Genomic DNA, 19,441 nt, shown 5'->3' on the forward strand with positions numbered 1-19,441 from the left:
AACGATATGAAGCTTAAACCTCAAATGTCTGCCATTATTTAATGACTTCAGTTTCCAGTGGCTTGCCAGAAAACTACATTTTTTATGAGGAAAAGACCAAAACTACAAGGCAAAAATGTGGACAGTCTGCAAAGATCTGGGCAGTTTAGAGATATGACAGTCTGCTGACATTTTAGGAAGGATTGTGCAGAAATACAAGTAAATCAGATACTTTCTGTTTCTTTAGTTTTTCAGAATGTACCTGATTTTTCTTGTAGTTTGTTCTGTCCTCCACAGCATATGCAATAGAAAAGTCTGGCTGCTCAATGGTACTTCAGCAGCCAGACTGTTTTCTGTTGGTATATGGTCGATTTACAATGGGCATGCGAGTTGGGCTGTCCAATCAGTGTGCATATTTTTGAATACTTGAATACTAATGAGAAGTCATTATATAATTAAGTTATAATCCATGTCTGGATCATAGTACTGCATTTACCCATATGTAGTGTGGTTTGATCATAGGTTCATAGGTTCATAGGTAGGTACTAGGCTATCTGCCCGAGGGCATTTATAAGCCTAGCCAGAATGTGTCAGCTTTGGCAGTCCCTTTGATTAATTAACTGAGCCTCTTTCAAGAAGAGCCAATGAAGTGATCCCAGGGGTGTATTTTCTGTTACCCATCCACTTGTCAAGGCTTCTCTTGAAGAGTGTTATTGAGGGGCTCTGCCTAATGTAGTTAGGAATTTTGTTCCAAAGCATGGGGAGTCTCTGTGACAGGAATTTATCCTTCCAGCATGATCATGTCAGTGAAGCCTGAGTGATCAAACCAGTTATGGGTAAATCTAGCATTACTCACACTGGGGCGAATTATTACTATTTTCCAATGCAATTATTTAAAGGAAGAAATAACTTTTTTCAGCAACACCTTTTTGAGAAGAAACTTAAATCTTCTTCTACTTCTTCTGTTGTAAGTATGTGCTGACACTTGGCATGGTATATGTCTGAAATGCAGTTTTCATTTCTATTTTTATTATTGCTTTTCATGGTGTTTACAAACCAAAACAGCAGGTGCTTGCAGTTATTCTTGATTCTCAGACAACATGAAAATATCTTAGGTAACATCAGCAGTTTGGTCGCCATGACCTTTTAGAAACACACCTAAAAGAGCCGATTGTGATTTGCAATCTGCTTGGGGTTCAATTATTGATCCTCAGGCCTCACTAAAAGCAGCTTTGACAATGAGAGCAGCTGTTTCATACAGTAGCTGATCATGTGCTATTCCCTGAAGGACCTTTTTTAAACATTTGTAATTTTTTTCTGTCTGAATTTAGGGAAGGTGGAATTTCTCTGTTGTAAGCTGTGGCATTTTGTTTTTACCATCTACTACTGGCTAGACTTTTTCCTCTGGGTAATGCTGGATTTACACCAAGCACATTGATTGCTATGACCAATCAGAGTGCACATTTTTGCATATTAGCAAGGTTTCATTGCATAATTCTTTATTATATAGGCATGATAGCAATGCATATTGTTATTATGTTCTTAGCTAGAATTTTGCTGATATTTCTTATTCTGTTTCTTTTTTTATTAATTTAAAATTGTCTCCAGTTTATATGTGTGAGATGAAAGAATCAGCCTTTTTAATGTTTATGTTTGTAGTTATTGTAGTTGTTGCAGTTTCTGCTGAAGCATGGATATAGCTGTTTGCATACATTTGGAACTCTTTCTCCATTATCTGATATCATTACTGCTTGTGGACCTTTAAGGTTTGTTTAATATATTAGTAATAGAATGCATATTTTCATTATCTAAAAACAAAACTATGTCAGTACCATGACCTTTGACCTGGATGGGCAGGTCCATCCTCATTAAAATGTTACTTATGACATACGTCTTTAGTCATCACATCATCATAGCCTATTAGGTCCTCCTCTTTTACCCAGAATCCTATACATACTTCCTTTCTCTCCAGATCTTTGTTATGCCAAGCTATGGTGGATCAAAAACAATATAAACAATTATTAGGAATTCTCCAGGCCATGTCTGCAATGAGGCAGAGGAAATAAGGTTGGGTATATTGATGATGATGACCTTTGATCATCCAGCTAGGAAGCTGTAACAAGTACATCATTTTCACATCTGGTATGAGGAGGCCCATCCTCATCAACAACAGGACAGAGTTCCAATCTTATTATCTCGGGCCATTCCCTTCATTGGAATATACCCCTAATAATTGTGGCCCTGTAGGAAGATTAAGATCTAGAGATTATTTCCAGCTTTCAGTATTTCTGTATTCAGCAAAGCCCATGTAGCTGCTGGACAAATATCATCTAACTATGCTACTTGTCATACAGTTGGTGAACTGTCTAGATAAGGCAATTTTTGAAACTTTATACAGCCAGATATCTTATTCATAACAGAGTTAGTTTTTCATGATTGTTTTGGAGCTATGTAGATTAAAATATGCGTTGTCAGTTTATGTCCATACAGTGCAACAAGTATTCTGCTCTGTTAGAGTAATTAAGAAAGATACAGGGAAAATAATGAACTGATGCCCATCTTCATTACATATAATCCTGACTATTACATTACACATGCAGCCTGAGGTGGAATAGTGGCTTGGGTCCTGGAATAGTCAGGCAGGGGAGGTTCAAAGTGAGAAGCTTATGCAAGCTTACCCATCCTGGGAAGGATGACAGTGGTGATCCCTGTGAGCTAAACTTCTCCCATGCAAATTGAAGCTTTCATGACACCAAGGCCATAGAAACAAGGGAATAGTGGGTTTAAAATCCCAGACCAGCAGTGGTAGCTCTCATTATGCATGTGTGTGAGGTGAGAACATGTACAGTTTAGGAGAGAGGGAACAGGATGCCTCTGTGGTGACATAGGTGATCTCTCATCAGTCAACAAGAGCAGGATTATGTCCACATATCCACATATGCTATCATTTCCAGAATGCTGGCAACGGCCAAATCACTACAATGGCTGTCTGTATGATGGCCCTTCAGGTCTGCTGCCATTCTTACTAGGAAATATCCAGGATAGAGGAATGACTGGGTTGGGGTGATAAAGTGGGAACCTTGGCGGATGGCAAGCATGATAACAAAAATGACATAAAACTTCAGAAAACAAATTCACTGGTTAGCTTCCCTCAGTAGCTATCTTTGTCATAAAGGGTAGGTTAGTTCACAAAGGCACTCTAAACTTTAAGAAGAGTAATTATAGACAAATGACCCATAAGGCTTGCAAATCAGAAACTTCTCTAGTAGAACTAACGGCCACTAGGAAAATAGTTCTATATTTTACATATTTCAACTGTCATAGGTGCTGGTTCAAAAGGAAGAAAAGCCAATTTATCTTCTATTTGCCATTTATTTCTCAGACCTTCAGACCTTAACTCCTGGCCTATACCTAATTAGGTTTGCAGACAACTGTAAATTAGGTGTTGTTATTCAATCTTTGACTCACAAATGCTGTAAAACAGGTTAGACCATGTTCACAATTGGAGCAAGGGCAATGGTATTAAGGTAAATGTAAAAAAATGTTGCATAGTTCATTTTGTTAAACAAAACAGTTTCAATTATAATATGGGTGAGGCACCCCTGAAATCAGACATTGTTGTAAGGGATTTAGATACTCTTGCTGATAATTCCTTATCATTTGACTAACGTCTCTACAGCAATTTGGAAAGCATCTCCACTAGATCCAAACAGGACTTAATTTCCCTTTACTCATATCTTATTAGACCCATTATTGAATACAATGCACCTTTTGGCATGTATTTGTCTAAACATATCACACAGCTTGAGAGACCCCAGAGATTCCTAACTAAAAACAGCAATAGCCTCAGACTGCAAGCAGAGCCGGATCAGTGTCAAATGAGGCCCTAGCAAGGTAATGGATCTACCCCTCCCCCAGCCCCAATATGGCAGCAGCTCCCCCCACCTCCCACATTTATCCCAGTGCCCCAGTACTTGGCTATTTCACCCTAGATACCATAAACACTATTCAAACCCGTCAGTGTGCATAATATTTTCTTCTGTACTTCTACAATGATTAAAGATATTTGGATTTAATTTAAAACTTTTTTTTTCACATTTTATAGTACAAAGCCTGATAGAGATTTGCTAAACAAAACAAAACAATGCAGTCTCACAATTAAAACAAACTTAGCATGAAAAGTAAACTTCTCTGCCCTTGAAACAAACATTCATTGAAACAGCATTGAAAGCCAGATTTAAAAAAAATGCATCTGACCAGTGGTGGATTAAGTTTACCTGTGAGCTGTTTTCAAATCATAGGTCCCTTGCACACATTATTAGCACCATGCATACATGCATATGTTATTTGATTCACCTTCCTAATTGTATTAAATTATATTCTTTGTATAATACAGCGCCACTTGTTAGAGTGTGCTTTAAATTTGCAGTTTTGAATATTTTTCCAGTAAGCAATGAAACAAAACATATGAATTGATGATGACCAAACTATCTATTTCAGAACATTTCAACCAAAAAAGACCACTCAAACATCTGTTATTACAGTTCTCCAATATCAGTGAATATGCACAATCTCTGCAGAAGTAAAAGTAATCTGAATAATTCCACATTAAAAAAAAAATCTGTAACTTCCAAAGAGGTTACTGTTGGCAAATAACTTTACATTTTGTGTTTTGACTGCAAATTCAGTGCCTGCTGCCCTTGAAGAATTAAATTGCCTATGTTACATTAAAAGCAAATTACATAAAAAAAAATAAACTGGTAAGCTGGTAATATTTCAATAGGGAATGGCTAGAAAACCGACAACAGGTTCATAGCTGCTAGGCATTTCATCTAAAGGATGACACACTCAGAGTACAACACACCCTTATCTTCCCTTAAAGTACACCAAAGTATCAGCAATACATCTACATGGTGTGGGAGTCAAGCCTACAGCCTTCTGCCCCACAGACGAGTATGCTACCTGTTGTGCTACTAACACTGTTTTCAAATCCTCTAGCACAAACGCTGACAGCCATTTGCTAAACAAAACTGTTGCACATTGAAAACAGACTTAGCATTAGCAACAGTAAACGTCTCTTCCCTCAAAACTCTCATCCTTGAAAATGCACCCCAATGAAGGTAGTTAGTGTACAGGATTAAGACTCCTGTCTCTTGTAAATAAGGTAAAGAGTTTGAGCTTAAGCAAGTTAATTAATCAACCTGCCATCCCTGAGCAAGTTAATTAACCAACTTGACATGCCTAACTAGGGTATTTTATACCTCTACCCACACACACCCCTACCTACCTCTTGGAAGTCAGTCCATGGCAGTCCCCCCAGCCAGCGCGCTCAAGGCAACTTGCCTAGGTTGCCTAGTACTGGATCCGGTTCCGACCACCAGCCCTTTCTCTATTCTCAGTCTCTTACAGACTCTTCCATGGAGATCTATACCTAGCATTTCGAGTTTTTTGAGCCATGAAAGATCCAACCCTATTTGACCTCATATTCCTTTGCAAAACTAATGGTACATGAAATTCTCAGTTAAAAGAACTAAAGCTTCATCAACAGGTATGTAATGCATGTTGCCATGATAGATTCATACCTGAATGTATTCCTCAGCTCAGGAACAAACTTTTACTACTTATCAAGCTAGGTAAACCTAGATAACTGGATGGGCAACCTTAAATTCTCTTGTAGTCTGTCTTGTCTTTCCCTCCTCATGGCTAGGGCAAACTTTTGAATAGAGCTTTTTGGCTAGGCTTGTAGTGGTCTGCAAAATGATTGCCTAGTACTTATGCATGAACCTATAAAGCAAAACACAAAATCTATGAAGGGACACGATCCTTTACAGATGGACAGATAAGAAAGGTGCTTCTGAGAAATGTTTGCAAACTTTCAGTGATGCTGGTGACTAACAGTAGATGTGGGGGAGCATGCACACATGGATAAAGGAGCATAGGTGGTCATTGTGGTGACACAAGTGCATATGTCACCACTAGAGGTGAGTTCACACCATAAAACAGAAAAAAGCCCTCACAGCAAGATGCTGGTAGACTTCTCAACTATGCTTATTTTGTAGTAACATTTCTATTTTTAGATTTGATTTATCTCTTTTCATGATGTACCTATTTTTAGAGCTATGCACCTGTTCTCAAGCTTGATTTATCCTTTCACATGATTTTCTCAATTTTGTCACACATTACCCATGCTTATAAAGTTGTCTGGTACATGAGAAACAAGAGTATATAACCAGTACACAGGTGGCACCCGTAATTTAAAGAAAGAAGAGTCATATTTTACAGCTTCCTTTGCATGTGTGTGTGTGTGTGTGTGTGTGTGTGTGTGTGTGTGTGTGTGTGTGTGTGTGTGTGTGTGTGTGTGTGTGTGTGTGTGTCTGTGTGTGTGTGTGTGTGTGTGTGTGTGTGTGTGTGTGTGTGTGTGTGTGTGTGTGTGTGTGTGTGTGTGCATATGGATCTTCTTTGTTTGTTTGAAAATACGTTACATCGAACAAACAAAGTAGATGCCCACTTCAGCGAAAGTGCATTTCAACAAAAGTGCACTTTCGCTGAAGCCTAGTCACCAGATCGGCTGACTAAAAAAAAAAAAACACAGAAAACTCCAAGATCGCACTACAGTGAGGAAAAGGGAATATTCCCATTTTGCGTTGTATTGTGATCTCCGTACATCATTTTTAAAGTTTTGGTACTTCGAACAACTGGGCTCGACCAAGTGGGTTTCGAAATACTGAAACTTCGTACAAACAAAGTAAACCCATATACATACATACACACACACACACACACACACACACACACACACACACACACACACACACACACACACACACACACACACACACACACATATAAGGCATAGGAGTATTTTATTTAAACAGTTAAATTTGCTTGGGATCTGTAACCAGAACAGTACTATACTAAAGTGTAAGTATTTTGTGATGTTTCTTTGATTTGACTGCATCAGTTGGAGTCTTAGTAATGGGGATGATACAATGACAGGACTCCTGCATTAGTAGGTATGATTTTGTTGGGACTGTAAATTACCAATGCCATAAGATTTAGCACATGAAGGTCTTAGTAAAGAGGCTGTTCAAAATGCATTACCATTTTCTTGGGAGTTACACTAGCAAAAACATTTTAAATTGTACATAGGGCAAGATATTTCTGACATTTGCTGAGACTGGTTTCCATAGTTTAGCAATGTGTACAGCTTATAGACAGTCACCATTATCATTTTTAGATTTTTTAATGAACAATAGGTATTGGTGTAGGGACTACAGTGTTCATAGGGGTGTGTATTAGTTTAGTAACTGGCTGATGGCAGGCCATTTGTCTTAGGTATAGAGGATGTTGTGGATAGTCTTAATATGAGAATAGGCTAGCTGATCAGATAGCTCCTGCTAGTTAAATGAGCATAATGCCACACAGTAATGTGTTCAGTTAATGGGACTACTTGCAAACTTTGTAATTTTATTACGTTTTCTTCATATTAGCTAGCTGAGAGGGTTATAGGTTAGTGAAAATTGATGAAGATATAGGAAACAGGGGAGCAGATAGGTCTAAGCTATAGTGTTACATGTATATTCTGGTAGGAAAGGTTTCATGTTGGAAAGAACTCCTAGTTTATGGTTAGTTTTCTCAACTGCATGTTAGATGTGATGATTAAATCTTAATCTGTGGTCTGTCATTACTCCCAGTAGTGTTTAATTGTGGACCATCATAAGAACCATAGGAACTGTAGGAAGCTCAAGACCACTAAGGTTTGTGACCATTGCACCTTGTCAGTTCCCACCCTAGATTGCACCTCCTCTCCCAAGTGGCTAGATCATTCCAGACTAGGGTGCATTTACAAATACTCCTCCAATTATCCATGCCTGCTTTGCAGGAAGATGGGGTATCACACTGCTTTATCTGCAGTGGGAACCTAGTACAGAGGTTAAGGAAATGCTGAGTAATGAATCTGTCTTTCTACCTTGATTTAATCATGTACCGAAGATGGTGTGCATCCCTTGTTCAGGTATTTGTGGCCTCTTTCATTCATGAAAGTGCAAGAGATGTAGGGCTACTGGGTCCCTGATTGCTAGGAAGGCAAGACTTAATTCTCCCCTGAGGAGCCTATAAGGCACAGAAAAATTAGACAGTATTTGTATTCTTTTCTAGTATCTTAGGGATTTTAGTCATCTTTCTTAAGAACCTCTTGGGTCTTTTCAACTGTTTGATATGTCTTTTGAGGTACTTCTCAAAGGGTGGTGGTGTATTCTATAATTGATCTGATAAGTACTGAATACAAGTGGGCAATAGCATTTAGATCTGGATGACATTCACTTGGTGTTCAGCTGTACCAAGCAGAAAGATTTCCTGACAATCAGTTCTACATGATAATCAAAGGAGAGGAAATGTCATCCAGATCTAAAGTAGATCTAATGGTTGTTTTTAACTTCTTACTCAAACTCCTAGTATTTTCCTTTTTTGATTTTTTTTTATATCTGTTGTACTAATGAATTGTTTTCAAGTTATTGTAGGTTTAATTTAAGTCAGTAGACTACTAGGATGGTTTTCTTTTAAATATCTCAGTGTATTTGGATGTAGATGGGACTGTCAATTCTATACATTTGTGTGGGCATAAAATCCTATCCTAAATACTATTGCCCCACTCTGAAGAAAAAGAGTTAGATCCAGCCTTGACCATTGGTTATCTCACAGTACAGAACAGCTCATGAAGCAAAGGGACAAAGCATGGTCTACCTAGAAAACAGAAAATACAAGTTCTACTCTCAGACCTACCGTATACTATGAAAGCAACCAAGCTACAAGTTAGTCAAGACAAGTAAAACTACTTAAACACGAAAACATATTCCAACTCACCAAAAAACATTTTAAATAGGTATTTCCCAGTTCTTAAAACCAGTCAAATCATCCTTTTTCCAATTCCTAAAACCAGTTAAAACCATCCCAACTTAACCCTCTTCCTGATTTACCAGATTACTCTACTGTCTGCACTTTTAACTCTCATTTTATTAAAGTTACCACCTCCTTATCTAACCCCAATCTCAAATCCTTTCCTACTAATTCCCTCCAACCATGTTCTCTCCTTCATACCTATACAATTCAAATAGTTCTAACCGCCAAAATACAGCTTCTCCACATAGCTTTCCACAGTGAAGCCTACTACCCTAGCACCTGACAAACCTCCCACATGAATACCTCAGAATCACAGCTGACTCTCTAACCCACTCTCTATAAAACTTACCACAATGCTGGAAACATTCCTACATACTGCCTTCCTATAAATGTAACACATCTAATGTAATGAATAACTTCAGACCTATTCTCTCTCCATTATCCAAAATCCTTGAAAAAATGCACATACTCATAGTTACACCAGTACTTACTCTCTAGCAATCTTTTATATCTATCACAGTGGTTTTCACCCACTTCACAGCACTGACACTTCTCTTCTAGCCTTCCTTGATATCTTTCATACCTACATGAATAACACCTATGTGACATTTGCAATTTTTGTTGATCTCTATAAGGCTTTTGATATTGTGTCCCACAATAAACCTCTCTAAAAACTATATGTGCTTGGTATCTCCCACATCCTCACTATCCTGGTACACTTCATATCTCTTCAATAGAACTGCAAGTGTCAAATGACTTCGCTGTATTTCTTCTTTGCTCTCCATAGTCATAGAGCTCCCTCAAGCTTCTATAGTAGGGATACTTTGATTCAATAATTTTATTGACTCCCTCCCTACCCAGTGTTGTAACTCTTCTATCATTCAATATGCAGATAACGTTACTGTCAGAACTATTCATGAACTTCAAACCTTTATACAACAGTCATTTTCCTCTACAGAAATTTGTCTTACAAATAAACAAACAAACAAACAAGCAAGCAAGCAAACAAACAAACAAACAAACAAACAAACAAACAAACAAACAAACAAACAAACAAACAAACAAAGCAAAACAGATGCTGTTTGTCCCCAAAACTCTTCAAAATGACATTTTTACCTTCATTTTTTTCTCTTCAAATAAAACCCCATTGAAATTATGAATAATACCAAACTATTAGGACTAATGATAATGTTAAATCTGACTTACACATACAGTTAGTCACTAAGAAAACCTATGAAATACTTGAATTGTTCTATAAAACCAAAGCCTACTTAACTGACTCCACGCATGCATCCTCGTTGCCCTTCCCACTGCTCTCATATGCCGTAGCCAGCTTCATTAACCTGCACACTTCCCAGCTCTCTCTTAACATAAACTTGCAACACAATTGCCAAATTTGCATCAAGCTTACCTTCACAAATCCACCAGTGCACAGCATTAAGACAACTGAACTGGCTAGAGTTTCCCACTCTCCTCAAACTCTATCAACTCAAATAAGCCCACATAATTCTACATTCCCTGAATAAATGCTCTTCACTATCATCTCTCATCTCATCATACTCCCCTATTCTTAGATTCTCTGTCATTTTTTATCTAATACCAGCTTTTCCAACAACTTTCATGATGATGCCCCCTACTGTACTTGAATAGCTAAACTCTGGATCTCTCTGTCACAGTTTCTTCTGGAAACTGTAAACTCTCACCAATTTAAAACTCAACTAAAATCACATCTTTTCACTAGCTGGATGTGTCACTGTTTATTTTCACCTGGCTAGCCCATCTCACCACTTTTTCTCTCCTCTAAAACCCCCTAATTCCTTCTCTTACTTTTCTCTAATCTCTGCTCATTCTTACCAGGATAAGTCATCTCAATGCTGTTCTTATGTCTCTCATTCTCTCCTTTATTCCACAACCTCCCCTCTTTCTTTCTTCAAACTCTGTCTTACTCTGCTCATTTATAGTGTTTTCCTTCATGTACCAACAAAGCATATTCAGTTGTTTTCAAGTCCCTGTCACTATACTCCATATCATATAGACTTCTTAGGGGAGACTTATGCCTGGCCTACAGATCAACCCAAGACCCAAAGCTAATGAACTTACTGCATATCCCTAAATCAAATTGGTCTAGGGCTTCCCATTCCAGGGACTTAAACATGGCCTGAGACTTAAATAGGATATGCTGGAGGGACAGATTTATCTCCTAGTGACTGCCACATCTTTGGAACAGGCTACCAATTCATGTAAAACAGAGCACCTCTATGACACTGTTCAAGAGAGACCTGGATGAGTGGATGGGGCACCATAAATCCTTACCACGGATAGCACCCACAACCCTCCTGGTCATGAGCAGTCATCCCTAAATCCAATCTTGGGTATTGACTAGTACCTTTATGGTATTACATTGGGTTGAAATGGCTAGGCTTAAAATGACCTCTGGGTCGATAGCCTAGTAATCTCCTATGATCCTATGATCTCCATGTATAGTTTATGTAAATTCATTGTACCACATATAAATCAGTTGTAATGCATATGTTAGTACTCTTGATTATATATTCTGTAATCTCATATATTTTGTACGTTGTATGTCATTGCTTGATCATAAATTTTTTGGAGCTTTTCTCCTTGGGCCTCTGCTGAAAAGGGGCTTTGCCCAGTTGGACTTTTCCAGTTAACTAATTCTAACAAACAAACAAACAAACAAACAAACAAACAAACAAACAAACAAACAAATAAAACTCCTCTGCAGACCTATCTGATAATATGATGCCCAGAGTGATGCTGTTATAAATGAATTTTAAGACTTCATCATAGAATTTAAAGAGATTTGTGCATTTAAAATATAGTCATGGTCTTAAAATTAATGCAAAACAATGCATTATCACCCCCTTCAGCAAGAATGATGTTCCTGCAAACTACCACATCAATAGCAATATCCAAGGCACAGAGTCAGTGGTGAGAAATCTAGGCACACAGGTTGACAGCAAGCTTAACTTCGATCACCATGTTTCCACAGTGGTAAGTAGAGCATTTTATATTGCTCATCTAATAAGTAAAGGCAATGCCTCCATAAAAAAGAGGTTATAACCACCCTGTACTCTTTCCTCATCAGGCCAATAATAGAGTACAATGCTCCCTTTGGTATGTTTCTTTCCAAACACCTGCAGCAATTGGAGGGACCACAAAGGTTACTTACAAGGAAAATTCGGGTCTATATTGAATCTGTGAGAGCCTACAATGTTGAATCTGATATTGTCGACACGTGAACAGCAAAACCGTAGAACATCGAAAAGGTAAATGGAAATCTCGGTAAGGGGAGATTTCCTTTTACTACAATGTAGTGCGGTCTCGGAGTTGGTATATTTAAGTAGCGGGAGGTGTGTGGGGGGGCGCAGCCTGCTTACACCAAGTAGTTTTGTTTCCTGAGTTTTTTTACTTTTTATATTAGGTATTCGATGTTACTGAACTTTGATGATATGGTGTCGACCATATCGTATTCGAAGCTCAGTAACTCTGAGTATCTAATATAGACCCAAAAATTCAGGGTCTTCAAGATCTGTCTCATGTGGACAGATTGAAATCATTGTCATTTTACTCTGTGTCATACAGACTGCTCAGAGGTGACCTGTGCCTGGCATACAGAGCAATCTCTGACCCAGCTTTAATGGAAATGCTTCACATTCGCAAGTTAAATGGCACGCGGGTCACTCACTCAAAGGACCTTAACTTGGTATGTAATATCAACAGAACTTGCTGGAAAGACAGATTTGTCTCACAGAGGTTGCCCTGTTTTTGGAAAATGCTTCCTATTCATGTTAAACAAAGTCCCTTATTGGCTCTATTTAAGCGTAATTTTGATGATTGTATGGGTAACTGGAAATTCACCCCAGGGATTCCACCTGTGTCCCTCTTGGACAGGGGCAGTAGTTTCTGATTTTAGTGTCTCCTTGAACCAGACAGCCTTGGGAGCATGGGTTGAACTTGGCAAGGCTTGTATGAGCCCTGGGGCCATTAGCCTAGTAACCTCCTATGATCCTATGATCCTATTGGTTTCAGGGGTTTTGATAGTTTGATGGAAAAGGTTACTAGCTTATGGCCTGATATAATTGTAGATTAAGTAACTACTGGAGTTATGCATGATGATACAACAGGAGAAGAATATTTTATTCTCTAGTTGGCTAGAAGAAATCAGGTCCATTGAGCAAAAGCAATGTCTTTCAGCTTTTCCCGGTTAGGGGTCACCACAGCAGATCACTGGTCCGCAGATTGATTGGCGGTGGTGTTTTTATGGTGTCAGGTTCCCAGACTGGTGCCTAACCTTCAGAAAAGGCACACATACACACACACACACACACACACACACACACACACACACACACACACACACACACACACACACACACACACACACACTTACACACACACACACCTACCTGCATGTCTTTAAAACTCACTCGACCACAGGGAGGACATGCAGACTCCCCACAGAAGGAGCACCAGCCAAGAATTGAACCGGAGAACCTCTTGCTGTGAGGTGACAATGCTAACTGCTGCACCACCGCGGCCAAAAATCTGGTCCATTGAGTTTTTGATTATTAGACCTGAAGACTTCTGTGCATATCATTTATTGGATGCGTAGGTACCCTATTCCTGTATTCTTGAATGCCTTAAAGCAATCAAAACAGTACCTTGGGGATTTTCTCCAAAAAAAGAGTTATAGTCCACAGAGTACTTTTAGTAATGGTTACATTCTAGCAAAGCCCAGGTTGTAGGCTTTGCTCACGCCCTAATTTCAACACATCAAATAGTCTCAACTTGGCTGGCATGCTCTACTCCTGCAGGTTCTTCTGATAATCTCCTGTGTACCATGTGCTAATCCTTCATATCAGGAAATTGTTTTCTAATGCCCTTGGATAGGCATCCCTGTTTTATACTGCAGTAATTAACAATTATTAACCCAGAAGCACAGCTGGCCCAATCAGCACCCTGAGACAGTTCTGCAAAACAAAGTCCTTTTACTGGCACACCAACCACCAGTTAGGTGGCCAGATATAAGACAGTGCTGCCCCCCTGCTCCAGCCATTCGGGTCCTGTTTCTGTAACTTGCCCTCCAAAGTATCACATAGCAACACCAGTGTGCCACCCAACAACAGCCCCTAAGGCAAGACAACGTACCCAACACTTTAGTCATGGGGGACTCTATAGTCAGGCACACTGATGTCTCACTCACCAGACTGAACAAGGAGAAAATTACAGTCAGCTGCTTGTCGAGTGCCAGGATCCACTACATAACGCATGCACTCAAGACATTCCACAACAAGTACAAATACGGCTGTCATTGTCCATGTTGGAGTGAATGACTTGAGAAGTACCTCCCTGGACTACATGAAAAAAGACATGGAAGAGCTCTCGGATCATGTGACCCAGGCAGGTATGACCCTAGCCCTGAGTAGCATCCTGCCTTTGCCCAGAATGATACCACAGTATAAGGACAAAATGATTGATTTCAACAATTGGCTAAGCTTCTGGAGTCATTCAAAGGGGATCTAGTATCTGTCTGCCTGGGACAACATGATTGACAAACCACAATGGTTTGCCAGAGATGGTCTGCACCTGTCACCCTTGGGATTCAGGTTACTGGCTAAGACTCTTGCTACCCCTATAGTGCCTTTTTTAGGCAAGGCTCAAAAGACAAAACCACCACCATAGCAGGTACAAGTATGCAAAATCTGAAGGTAATGCTACTCAATGCTAGAAGTCTAAACCTCAAAATGCACTCTCTCGAGGCACTCCTAAAAATGGAGAACATTGATATCTGTGCAGTAACTGAGACCTGGTTTAAGGCTCCAGAGAGCACCCCTGCAACACCAGGCTACAACTCTTACTACACTTTTCGGCCACCAAACCAGGACTGAAACACTAAAGGTGGAGGAGTGTCCATATTCACCAAGGATATTCACGACTCCAGGCTAGTTGCCCAACACAGTGCATCCAAAATTCTCCAGGTGCAACCAACACTAGGTAAGACTGCAATCCAAATCGTAATTTGCTACAGATCCCCCACCATGCCCTAAGATTCTCACTACACCTTTCTAAACATACTGGAAAATATTAAGATACAACCAAATACCCTAACACTGGGTGATTTCAAATACCCTGCCATTAACTGGGAAAACTACTCATGTACCATCACCTTTGCCCAACGGTTCCTGGAATTCATAAATTCCAACACCCTGGATCAAACTAATCCATAGTCCCACCAGGGGCTCCAATATCCTGGACCTGGTTATTACCAACATGGAAAATTGATGCTCCACACCCCCCCCATTGGTTAGGTCTGACTATAAGCTAATCTCCTTTGACATCCACATTCCACCCTCATCCCCCAGTAAGGAAACATCCGTAAAAACTTCTCCAAGGCCAACTTCATGCTACTCAAGTCAGAAGTGACAAACTTCATGACACCCATGCAGATGGGAACTGAAAGTTTGACTGCCGAATCCTACACTAAAGCACTGTACGAGTATATCCACTCGTGCATGAATCATGCCATCCCAAATAGAACCAAGATGCTCTGCTCCAAAAAAATAAAGCCAATCTGGTGGTCCCCTGCCATAAACAAACTATACAACAGAAGGAAGAAACTATTGCAGAAAAGAGGAAAATTCCAGGATGCAAAAAACCTCCCTTACCAGCCTCAGTAAGAAGCTGAGATCCCGATAAAATCCTTCAAAGCTAGTTTCAAAAATAAAATTGCCAAAGATTCCAAAGACAACCACAAGGCATTCTATAGCTATGTCAAGAATCTAAATGGCAATGCTCAGATCTGCTCTGAGCTACAACAGAATGGCATTAAATATACTGATCCCAAGGACATTGCCAACATCCTGGCAGATCGATTCAGTGCCAGTTTCACCCCCCTCTCACACCTAAACAGCCCATCTCAATACCGAAAAATTGCCAAATTCCGGTAATCATGGCCACACAGGTAAAAACTGCACTCCCCAAAGCTAAGAATACAGCATTCATGGGACCAGACAACATCCTGGGCTGTATACCACATGAATTACAAAATTAACTGGCACCTCGCCTAAGTGTCATATTTAATCACAGCCTCACCTCAGGCTTCATGCCTAGTGAGTGGCGCACAGCTACAGTTATCCCACTCCACAAGGGGAGATCCAACTTGAATCCTGGGAACTACCGTCCCATCAGTCTGACGAGCCTGATCTTCAAGGCCATGGAATGTATTATCATGGAACTTATAAACAAAGACATTGGCAACCTTCAAACACTGGACCCCACCCAGTTTGGGTTTGTGAAGGGCTGATTGTGTCTCCTGAACCTGACTGACTTCTTTGAATCAATCTCCAGAGCCGTGGACAAGGGTAAGATGGTCCACACAGCCTATCTGGACCTCTCCAAGGCCTTCGGCACCATCCCCCATTCTGGAATCACAGATAAACGTACTAAGCTGGGCATAAATCCCTACATCGCTTGATGGGTTGCCAACTGGCTTACTGACAGAACACACACTGTAAAAGTAGCCGACTCCAAATCCAGTTCCAGACAAGTGACAAGTGGAGTACCTCAGAGTTCAGTCTTGGGAACGCTCTTGTTTGGCATCTACTTATCTGAAGTACAGGCCAACACTAAGGGACTCTGGCTAACAAAGTTCTCAGATGACTGCAAACTGGGAGCCATTATTGAATCCCCAAATTATGTGGATATTCTACAAAAAGGCCTTACAGAAACAGATGCTTGGGGCCAGAGCCATGGGCTCAAGCTCAATGCCAAGAAGTGTATAGTTATCTCCTTTGGGAAAAATGATATACCCATAAATTACCACATAGGTGGCAGTGCACTAAACACCAAAAGTGTGATAAGAGACTTAGGAACACAGGTGGACAGTGGTCTCACTTTCAATAACCACATCACCACAACAGTCAGGAAATCCTTCTATGTGGCACACCTCATCACTAAGGGCTTTTCATCCAGAAAAAAGGAGGTCATTGTCCAACTGTACTCATCCCTCATTAGACCCATCATAGAGAACAATGCCCCATTTGGTATGTACCTCACAAGACATCTGCAACAACTGGAAAGGACACAGAAGCACCTCACTAAAAAAATCACAGGCCTAAAGCAGATGCCCTATGCTGACTGACTAAAAAAACTCCAGCTATAGTCTGTCACATATCATCTACTTAGAGGCAATCTCTGATTAACATGCAAGGCCATGTCAAACCCAGAGCTGTTGGACATGCTACACTTAAAGAAATCCCAATCCATCAGAGCCACATGCTCCAGGGACCTAAGCCTTGTCATCACAATGAACAAAACATGCTGGAGGGATAGGTTCCTGACCCAGAGACTCCCCATACTCTGGAACAGACTTGCCTATACATGTCAAGCAGAGCACCTCCTTGGCCCTCTTCAAAAGGAACCTTGACAACTGGATGGGAGATAGGAAATTTACCCCGGCGATCATGTCAGTCGCCCTGCTAGACAGGGGTCCATGGAAGTAAATATTGTGGGAAGAAATAGCCAGGGAATTGTTATGGCTAGGCTTGTACAGGCTCAAATAAAGAAAAGCAGCCAGCAACTGGTGGAGGTTACTTAAAGTTAGCCAGTTTAGGGTATAGGTTACATTATATATATTTAATATAACACCATATGCATATAATATACTATGCACTTCTTATATATTATTTTGAGTTATGTCACTTAATTTTGTCATAAATTCAGAACATTTGGTTTGGTTGAATAAGCTCATAAATATTAAACAATTGCAAACATATATACAAAAACAATAACAAATAACAAATATTCAATAAATAAAAATCAATAACAAATCATCAAAAACAAAATAAAACATATGTAGATGTATCAATACTATAATATAATATATGATGTATGCAATATGATATAATATAATATGTTGATCAAATATGTTTATAAATATTCCACCAAACTATCCTGAATAGTGCTTTCTTTTTTTTCTTCATGTCCAGTTTTTAATGTTTTATCATTAATAATTTTATCAATAACTGTAACCATAATTTGATTTTGTCATGTGTAATTGTATGTTTAACTGTAAATATGTTTATTTCATGTGATATACATCTAAATGTTAAATAACCGTCTACCTCAATTGTTCAGAATGATCGACGATGTGAAATTTTGGGTTCAACATAAAATGAGTGGTAGATTTGCTCAATGCATATAAATTGTGGCCCAAGCAGAATTGAATGACAAACAAATACTTTGCAAACACTTTATTGAAATTCACTATTTTTTTTTGGTTTTATCATATGTTTTACAGTTCAACAGTTCACACAAGAAAAGTCCAATTGAGTGCCCTTTGTAAAGAGTTTAATGAGTTTGTCCCAAAAGAAAGTGATGATTGAAATGAATTAATGAAATTAAAATTTTACAAATTCCTTTAAAAACTTTCTTTGAAATGATGGGAATGATTTATGATGATTTTGGCATTCATTCTAATATATGCATTAAATCCATTATAATCATTTCTTATAATCCAGTGTTTCTCCTTAATTTGTAAAATTTTGGCTGGCTATTATTATATTTAAAGATCTGAAGATCTGATTATTGAGGACCTATATATGCTATTATAGAGTATATATGTATATAGATTTTGATTTTGATCATATGTGATCATATATTAAAACATATACTTTGAAATGGTTGTTTGATCACAAGAAATATGGATAATAAAATTAAAAAAGAAAAAGTATTCAGAAAATTCTCAATATATAACACCATCCTCCATGCCCATGCCTCATCCCACATATCATCACAGAAATATCAATAAGTCTCAAATTCAATTCAATAGAATAAATGTTGACAATACAAGCTTCACCATCACCATGCTTTGTGTAATAGTGTAATAGATTTCAGGATAGGGTCAGGGATAGTTATTATGATGGCATATATATATAGGCAGGTCAGGTCTAAATAGATCAGATCTTTTGATATAATAATAAGAAACCAGCCAAGACTACAGTAGTGAACACACAAACACTACATAGGAGAAAAACACTATTCAATCATATTCAGATTATAAGGGATATAATAATATAGATGATGATGCCAAAAAGACCATCATCATCATAATCAATAAATTTTTTTTTTCAAAGAGGAAAAGAATTTGGCAGGGTATTTTAATCATTACAAGCATCACTTTGAATCTTCTGGGATTGGGCCATTTATATTAGTAGTTGCATCCACCACTTTATTTATGTTGGCACATCTCTCGACAGTGAAAAAACCGGTGTCTGAACATTTGAGTGACATTAGATGTAAGAAATTATCTAAACGATTATATAAACATACACTTGTACATCACAGATATGACATTTTGATATGTTTTTAATGATCAACATATTTGTTATTGATTTTGTATATATGTTTGCAATTGTTTATTAAATGAACTCCAAAAATCAACACACACAAGAAGAAGGCCATGTATTTGTATTTGGGCGGAAACCCGCGTATGTTCGATTATTATATGCACTTATGGTAGCTTAATAAACTACCTAACCGT

General features: G+C 38.8%; 1 protein-coding gene across 1 annotated transcript in view; it reads right to left on the reverse strand.

Moving 5' to 3' along the window:
- The window catches only part of IL12RB2 (interleukin 12 receptor subunit beta 2), a 581,203-nt gene that overhangs the window by 528,503 nt on the left and 33,259 nt on the right, over positions 1 to 19,441 (reverse strand). The gene's annotated exons all lie outside the window — the stretch shown is intronic.

The sequence above is a fragment of the Protopterus annectens genome, chromosome 10.part0 (genome assembly GCF_019279795.1).
Source record: "Protopterus annectens isolate FY-2018-M chromosome 10.part0, PAN1.0, whole genome shotgun sequence".
Taxonomy (NCBI): domain Eukaryota; kingdom Metazoa; phylum Chordata; order Ceratodontiformes; family Protopteridae; genus Protopterus; species Protopterus annectens.